Source organism: Columba livia, chromosome 1, assembly GCF_036013475.1.
Source record: "Columba livia isolate bColLiv1 breed racing homer chromosome 1, bColLiv1.pat.W.v2, whole genome shotgun sequence".
NCBI lineage: Eukaryota > Metazoa > Chordata > Aves > Columbiformes > Columbidae > Columba > Columba livia.
In genome coordinates, this window is record NC_088602.1 from 88790725 (window position 1) to 88800199 (window position 9475).

The following is a 9475-nucleotide window of genomic DNA, read 5'->3' on the forward strand; positions in this document are numbered from 1 at the left end:
TGTTTAGACCAACTTGTCTGGCCAGTTGTCTGCAGTGGTCTTTCAAGAATGTTAAAAATGTCGTTTAGTTTTAATAACAGGCTTCCACAATCCACTGTTTTACAGTCTTCTTGTGCACCCTAATTTGGATAGAACTTGTCCCTGGTTTTAGAAGTTTGCAACTGTTCCAGCTACAGCTGTTAGGTGTCTCTGCACATTTCTTGAAGACGTGGAGAATTTTATCCATCTCTGGTTATTTTACTTTTTTCTGCGTGGATGTGCCAGGGTTAACTGTAAGATGAAAAGTCCGTGCAGGACAGCTCTGAATGAAAAAGTAATAAAGAGAAAAGTAAGAAACATCTCACCACAGTGAACTCCCTCTCCAGTTAGATCTCTGAAGATACTGGCATGAACTCTTTCTCACACGACATACCCCAAACTTGTTTAAGTGTACCGTCACTACTAAACAATCATTTGCATTTATTACTATTACTCAATTCAAAGGCTGATGCCAAGCTGTCTGAGGGAAGGAAAGTACATGGTGTATTTTTTAAAAATCCTCAATTTGATTGGAGTTTTCTGTTTTCCTTGGGTTTTCTCTTTTCTTTTTCTTTTTTTTTTTTTTTTTAAGGTCTGTTCTAAGAAAAGGAAAGCAGGGGATTTACTAAAGGCAAGGCAAGTCGGTTAGTTATGAGTCACCTTCATGACTTATAAAGGGTCTCAAGTTGTTTAGAGCCGGCTTTCTTTACCTAACTTGTGCTGCAGAGATACCAGGCAACCAGCCAGACCAACAGACCTCTGTGGCAACTGCTCCTGCCTCCGTTGCTTTTTTTTTCATTTTTCATTTGCCTTATTTCTCTCTCTCTCAGTGATCATGGTTAACCTGTGAGATGGAACAAAGGAAGTCTGTGGCCTTCTGTCTGCATTGGTTTTGCTTGCATCTCTGTGTAAAGAAACTGCTTCAGAGCAGGTAGGTTTTTCAGTTTGGTTGTTTGGCTTTTTTGTTTATTTTTGTGTGTGCTCTTTTTTTTTTCAAGGAGAAGCTTGTGCGTTACAGGAGATGGGAACAGGCCAAGGGAAGGGGCCCTAGGGCAGGGTTTAGAAGCCTCAAGAGTCAGAGAGGCTAAACTTCAAATGTTTGCACACATGCAGAACTACTCAGGCAGGCATCCTCATGGAAATATGCCGTCAGCTATCCAGAATTACACGTGGAGAATCAGTCTGGATTGAATACAAACCCAGTCCCCTTGCTGTCTGTGCATTCACTTTTGTAGGTGTCTACACCTCACGTAACTGCTGGGATAGCATACGCGAGAAAGGTGTCGGCAGACAACTAAGAGGACATGGGTGATGCACGATGCTTTTTAGCTCCTGCACCCTTCCTTTTTTTTGGTTTCAGATGAAAAGTTTAGAAGACAAGGCAGTATGGAATAGAATTCCTGAAGTGTTTCAATTATCTATTTGGAAGAGCTTTATGACTAATCTGCAGTTATTCTCTTGCCTACAGCTTGCCAGAGACATTCTGAGGTGGGGAAAAGTAATTGTACAGACTAGTTTGACTTATTTAATTTTGGCCATGCAAGTAGTTTTGGACATAGGACAAGTTCTGGTCCTCATTTTCTAAATAAGAAACAGAGAAATTACTTCCTTTAGACTTCCATCATTTGTTATGGTTTGTTTACATTCTTTTTAAAATAAAGATGTTTAAAATGCCCATATAAAAACTTCAGATAAATTTATCGAAATGTATATCCATGCTGACAAAAGAGGACCTCCATGCTTAGCGTTAATATGTGTCTGGTAAAAACTCTAAGGTTTAATTTGGTCATAAAAATTTGTTCTGAAGTCAAACTTGGCAGACAGTATCTAAGATTAACAATTTATTTTTTTAGCATATTAATATGGTGATTTACAAAGGAAAAAGCAAAGTAGTTGAAATATAGTATTGGGGGGGTGGGGAAAAGGTTCTACTTGATTCACAAAGTGAAATAGAGTTATGTTTTATTTTGGAAGGAAGTTTTAAGCAGAGAAAAGCCTCTTCTATCCACATGCACATATTTGGAGGTTTTCCAGTATCTTAAGAAACAGACTTGAAATCAATATTTTTCTAAGTGTTTTAAAAAGAATAGCTTTACTTTCTGAGAAATTACAGAAGAATAGAGGACTTCAAATCCTCCTAAGAATGTAAATGGGTGTCTGGTGTACCATGTATGTGTAATGGCCTTCTGTAGGCAATTAAAAGAATTATAGAGTGTGCTAATTATATTAGCCCTAGTTCTTTTTCAGTCAAAATTAGGTTTCTGCTAATCGAGGGTAAAAACGTCTCTGAAACTGGTACATTTCATTTTCATCTTATTAAAAAAAAAAAAAAAAAAGATTTGTTCATGACAACAGAAGAAGACAGATTCAAAAGCCACTCTCATATACTATATCAAGCTTTATTTTTGTCAAATAAAAGGAAATAGGCACCCCCAGAGGCCAATCTGCAACATCCTAAAAAAGACATAAAATAGGTGAAGCATGTTACCCCTTGGCCAGTGCCCACTTCTCTCTCTGGTGAATGTTGAGGGAGCACACACAGACAGACAGCATAAACTTAAGAGCTGATTTTTCTACAGCAGCAGTTGGGTGATATGAGTCCCACCTCATGTCCCCTACAAAGCTATTCATACAATCTTCTTGCTGGCACAGCGTTTTCAAGACCCCAAAGCTCCTTGAAGTTTTTTTCTCCCAGAATCAGGCCTCTAGTTTATTTTCAGCTGGTAATCTGACATTGTGCTTGTGAGCTAAGTCTTGTTTATATGCAGGTAAATGGAAATAAAAGACTGTGGCTCACTAGGTCTGTTTCAAAGCCTGTTGTAGTCAGTGGGGGTCTCTATTCTTTAATTCAAAGCATCAGGCTTGGGGTGTTTCACAATCTGGTTCCTCCAACATGACTGTACCCACATGCATGAGTACTGCAGCTTTCTGGCCTTAGTGCCTTTTCTCCCTCGCACCCTCCCATTGAAAAGTGGCTTTGGAAGAGAGGTGATTGCACAACCCTAAGTACCTTCAGAATAGGCAGTCCAAAAGGCAAAGCTCTAATTTTTTTTATTTCGCTGTTTGGAGAATACCTTTTATCTTTTCTACATTGGCTACCAAATTTTGCAGAGCTTGAATTACTCTTCTAACCTGCATGTGGTTTTCATAAAAAAATTATATTGGGAAGTACTATCAAAGCTGGCGTGTCCCCTTACTACAAATCCAAAGACAAAAGGTTGAGTTTTACTCCAGATTCATGACAAAAGATCCCCTCTAATTGACCAACAGGTAAATAAGAGTTTGGTCATTTGGACTGGAGGGGCAAAACTGGCTAATAACCACCTATCTAGACTAAAAAGCTGGATGCTTCTAGTCCATCAGCGGACTCACATTAAGTCCACTCAGGCTCCTGAGGTACCGTACAATATTGTACAAAAGTACAAGTGGGGAAATAAGCACTTGTTGCATTTAAACTAAGTAGTTTGAGCTGTACTTGTGGTACTCTTTCTGAAGGGAATCTGAATGTAGACTATGAGATGGATGAACTGATTAATAATTGATATTTCACTGATCAAAGAAAATCCTAGGTTAGAGAACAATGAGCTACCTATAGTTGAGCAGAATTCTGAAATGCCTCAATAACTTGTGGAATTTTTTAAAAATACAGGTAATATAAAAATGCCTATGAATATTATGTCCATTCTCACATATTTTGGAGTATTCTGTACTCTGTAAAATTACTAGTAAACATTTATTTTTCAGTAATGCCATAGATCTCAGTAAGGTCTCAATCAAATTCATTAATATTGCAACAGAAATTAATATAAATATTGTCACATACTGAGGAAATTTCAAGACAAAACATTAAATACATGTGCATATTTGTTTACAAGAGCAGAGAAAATCTTGTCAGTATTTATTACTTTTACTTTTGTTTTTATTGCTTATAGTTCAAACTAAGTCATCCAGCCTTTTAGTTTACACCAGCTGCCTCCGAGGCTCTTTAGAAAGCACTAGCAGATTTCTTGAACCTGTCATAGCAGAAGCTGACCTTTAGGAGGCATTTGAAATAGAAGAAAGGAATTGTGAGGAAAAAATATTTGTCTGAAGGAGAGTGGTCTGTTAAGAAGTATGAGAAGAAGTGGCATACAATAGACTATTTCAGCTGGAAGAGACCTACAGTGACCATTTTGTCCCTCTGTCTGACCACTTCAGGGCTGACCAAGAGTTAAAGCACGTTAGTAAGGGCATTGTCCAAATGTCTCTTAAACACTGACAGGCTTGGGGCATCAACCACCTCTCTGGGAAGCCTTTTCCACGTAGGTAAAGTACAGCAAGAAACATGGCTGGTGGAACAGATCACTTCTGTATAGTACTGACAGAAAAGGAGGTGTTTGGAGTTGAATACAAATGGAGAATAACTAAAGCAGAGATGACACTGAAGGAAAAATTATGTGTTGTGGTTTGTGTGTCTTAAGTCAAATGTTGCTACTAAAAAAAACCAGAGGGACATCTCAGAGGAATAGGCAAAGTCAGTGATTAAATGAAGGCTAATAATACAGATATAGATCTGTGGCCACTGAGGTGGGAGGAGAACCAAGAAAGGACAGTCACAAAAAGGCAAGGTGGCACAACATTTTCACATATGTCTGACTGTCAAACAGAGATAAAATAACCAAAGGGTAGAGCATGTAGCCTAACAGATCAATTCTGATATGGACAGCTTTTGTGGAGGCAATAGCAATGAAAGCAGATATGAAATGTGAAAATGGAACTAAAATACACACTACACACTACACACACTACAACAGATAGAGGAACAGAAAAGCAGATGAGTGGATGTGACCTGATGACCAAAGATCAGCAGATAAGATAAGAAGAATAGATGTCTTATTCTGATGTTTGTGACTGGAGAAAAAGAGTGCTGGAAAGAGGGAAAGGGAAAACACACCAGATCTTATGAGCTTTTTCTTTTATAGTGTTGCAAGGGAAATAATAGAGCATTTTATTTTATTATATTCAAGCATGAGTAGATGGTCATCATTTCCATTGATGGCAGGGCCACATTTTAGAGCTGTGTGAGAAGACAGGCAGCAATACATGTATTTGTTCATGTAATGGAAATCTGACAGCTGTACAAAAGGCTGTTAGGAAGGTTCAGCAAGAGGAAACACATGTCATTTCTCACCACTTCCTGATAAAGCAAGCATGCTTCTTTTTTTTGCCTTTAGCACACAGAAGCAAACAGTTCGCAACACTAGAGATGCTATGCAGCTTTTAAACCCAAAAATTAAAATGCAAGGGTGCCAGCCTAGGCAAAACTGTTCCACTACATAAATCCAGGATCATGGGAGCAGAAAAGCACCAAAGACAAAGGCTCATGGCTATGGCTACCTGCTCATCCACTTTCGCCTAGAGGGTCTGGCTCTGGAGTAAAGCTGCATAGAGCACATGCTACCTGAAGCCTCTTGCTTCCCTTACAGCTCAACAGTAATGCTGGAGGTAGGCATGTGCAAGTACTGCACCCATTCAACCTCTTTATAGAAGTAATTATTAGATCCATTTAAGTGACTGATTTGGAAAACGCCCCTTCTCCAAGAATGAATACAGGAGAAGGCAGACTGAAGAGGAAAGTGCTACCAACCACAAATAGCTGCTGCAAACCACAGATAAAAATATTCTCTTTTTCAGCAAGACCCATAGGAGTCTCTGGCAAACTCTAAAAAGATACGAAAGAATTAGGCTTTGGGAAGCATGGTGTAAAGAACAGCAACCTGGAATACATGTAAGAGAGCGAAAATTTACAAACGTGCTCTACAAATATTATTGGGGCAACACACTCAGAGGTGACAGAAGCTTCTTGTAGCAAAGCGCTTGTCCTACTACTTGGTGTGATCCTTATCCAAAGCTTAATGAAGCCAAAGGTAATGCTTCTACAAGAGGAAGAGACATTTTACATTGAGCCTTTCATAAAGATCTATGCTTACTTGGTGACAGCAAGTGAATAAGTAGCCAGGGACCTAAAGACATTAAAAGTACAATAACTGAATCAGAGAATATCTCAGGTTGGAAGGGATCTCTGAAGGTCATCAAATCCAAATCTCTGCTCAAAACAGATTCAGTTGACAATAAATTCAGATAAGACAATAAGTTTTATTGACACAAGTAATTTGTTTGTATTTTTCCCAGAAAAAAAAAAAAAAAGAAAATTAGTATCTTAACTCGCATTTCTTATCCTCCTCCTCTGACCTGCACCCCCCACCCTCCACACACATGCCACATATGCACACACAACATTTAGGAGTACAGATGTACAGATTTAGAAACTGTTCACTTCATTGCCCACAAATGCAAATGTTACACCACGGGTCTCAGTGTCTGATTTCTGTAGGAGTTTAGCCTGAACACTCGACAGAGCTCTGAATCATCATTTTAAATTTGAGGTTTGGAAATTTCTAAACCACTTTTTTCTGCCTACCAAAATTTTACATTCATCCTGGAATTTTTCTTTGCCACTTACTGATCACAACCATGTACTTGGCTGGTTTCATTTAGAGTGTCACAAAGTGAAAGGTAATTTCCCTAAAATCTCTAAATTAGATCATAGTCTTACTATGACATTTTAACTTCCTCTTAAAGCATGTGTTAGTAAGAGTAGGGAAGTTATAAAAGTACATAAGTTTCTTTAAATTTACATACAGAAAAGATCTCCAAAATTGTGTCTTATATATAATGTCTTGTTTCCCATACTGTTTTTCTTGTTACTTTTATCTTAAACAACAGTAAATGGGGTTTTTTCTTTAAGTGGTTACTGGGAGACCAAACAGAAAGCAAACAAGATTCAACCATTTCTGAACTCTGCCCAGGAGCTGATATTTGAATTAGAAGGATAGAGAAAAGAAAATATATTCCAGTCGAGACCTACTTAGCAGACCATTAAGTGGGCATTACTTAGGCCTTTATAAAACCTGCTTGGAATGACTATCTCAACAATTCCATCCTTATTGCTGATGTAAGTAACTGAAAAAATGTAAATTTGGGCATAATTGGATATATAATGAGGATTCTTTAACCTTTCTTCTATTAAGTACATTTCTACTTAATTATATTATTTCTTTGCAGATTTTTGAAATATTTTATAGAATTACTGATTTCTAAAACTATCTTTTCCTTGTTAGTTTTCAGGAAGGAGCACATAATAGGCTGAAAGAAGGAAAAAATTGTTTAACGTAGGTCAAGAAAATTCAGCACATGAATTTTATGGTCAAAGCAACAGTGACTGGTTAATATTAAGAAGTGATTAGTGAACAATGTACTGTTCAACACAGGCAACTATAATATAATTATTAATCTCATTTTAGCCTACTGGAACAGGGGTGTGGGAGCCCTGTATATGGATCCTACATCAGCAACTAAATGTCTCCAACAGGTTTTCTCTCTTCTCAGTGCTCATTTATTCCAGAATCCAAAAGAATATTAGTTGCTTAATCACAAACACTGCATACTGATGAAACTATGATTATTTCTGAGCTGCGTTTCTTACAACCTGTTAAACAGTAAGATCTCCTGATGTGCATTTTGTCTTAAGTAAAAATAAAACCAAGTCATTTGGGGGGTTTTTTGTTTGGTTTTTTTTTTTTAATCTTTGGTTCTTAACATTTTGAGGAACTTGGTTGATATTAGAAGTCTTCACTAACTGACATCTGAAGGGATACAAAATCAGGCAAGATGGCGCTACAAACTGTATTCCTTCTGCTCAAAGCAAATAAAGCAGCACAAAAAAGTGCAATAAGCAGAATGATGGAAGTCCCTCAGAGAAGAACAACAATGAATGAACTCTAGTCCCCTTATAAAAGTAACTAAAACAATTGTAGGTTTGACTGTTTTAAAATACATAGCACATGGCTTCTGTGTATTTAACTAACTGGAATCTTTTTTCCTCAGATGTCTGTCCTTTCTCTGACAAAAGTTTTTATATGTATTTCTTTCTTTTCCTTTCTTTTTTTTTTTAGGTATATCAAGGAACAGAAACAGTGGTTTGAGTTCTTTATGTCTCATACACTAGTCTCTGGAGTTCTTCTGTAGGCTGTATGTTGTTAATGCTAATCGTGATAGGGGTTTTTACCTCTGACTGACTCCTACATATTAGCATTAACACTGTATCATGCCTCTTACCAGAATTCACATGGAACAAACTGCTGCTGTGGGAGGAGAACAGAAACTGTGAATCAGTCAGAGCTATGCTGGGAAAACCTCTGTTCTATGTGTAAAAAGATGAGTTGTTCTGCATACAGGCACCCTTTCTAGAACGTTTGCTAGGTTTAGACTCACTGGAAAAAGCAGGGAAAAAAGCAGCTTTGTTTATCAATAAGTCCTCACCAGGCCGTAGAACATGTAACATTTTGAGCCCAACAACCTGTCTCTTGTGTTGTCACTTTTCAGCTCTTCTGGCTTTACTTCCCACACAGGTATTTCATTTCATTTAGGAAAGAAAAATTATGAATTAAACTTTTGGCGTATATAACTGTGTATTCTATTCATTTCTATAGAATTTCGTTATATGTAAGAGAAAAAATGACAGAGAATGTTTCTCTGAGATTTTATAATCAGTTCACTAGGAGAAATGGGTCAATGGGTCATTAGGAGAAACTGAAAATATATTTATTTTACTTTAGGATTACCAGTGTATTCCAAACTTTCAGAAGAAGTCTCATAAAATTCAAGAGAAATAGGAAAATATTGTTATATTTATATTGTGGAAGGTCAAAATAGACACTGAATACACACAGTCACAAAAACTGAGTGACAGAACCAGTCTTTAAAACTCTCTATCTTATGTCTGATTAAATCTGTTTAATGAATAGTTTAGTTATGAAACATTAATTTGATGGGGGAGCAGGAGAGGAAAAAAGACCCTCAAAGTACTCTCCGTTAATTAAAAAAATAAGGTTAATGTTTATGCTGTATCAATACACATAACCCTTTTCTGTTTGTGGTGTTTTGACTGCGAACCCCCAGTATGAGGTATGATTACAGAACACCTCCAGACCGCAGACACTTATGAATCAATGGTCTCACATGTAAAACAGTCTCACATATGAGCAGTCTCAGTGAATATGATTTTTCCACTCAGACAGAGCCTCTGCAGGGCATAAATGTTTTCCAAATCAGCCTGTAACTTCAGTGGCTCCCCAGGGATGCATACAGCCGGGGGCCATGACCACCAAAAAGCAAAAACCAGCTTCATCACTTCCAAAGTCAGGGCCAGAGCTCCGAGAGGGGATTCTCCATGTGGTGAAGCACAGTTTGTTAAAGAAAAGCATATTCCCATTCATTTTGCAAGAAAAATAGCTTTGAGAGTGGAGAGGAAATCAAAAGAGGTAGAGCTGACAGAAATTCTCATTTCTTAGGACTAGGGTAAAACAGTGAAGCACAGTTTGATTTCCATTTGAGGCAAGCTTTGGCAGTGTCTGTT

General features: G+C 37.6%; 1 long non-coding RNA gene across 1 annotated transcript; it reads left to right on the forward strand.

Annotated features, from left to right (window-relative positions):
* The first annotated feature begins 512 nt into the window (after positions 1–512).
* Positions 513–8092, forward strand: LOC135579640 (uncharacterized). Its single transcript, XR_010473190.1, has 3 exons — positions 513–654; positions 849–949; positions 8013–8092. It is a non-coding gene; the product is annotated as an uncharacterized LOC135579640 (long non-coding RNA).
* The last annotated feature ends 1383 nt before the right edge of the window (positions 8093–9475 follow it).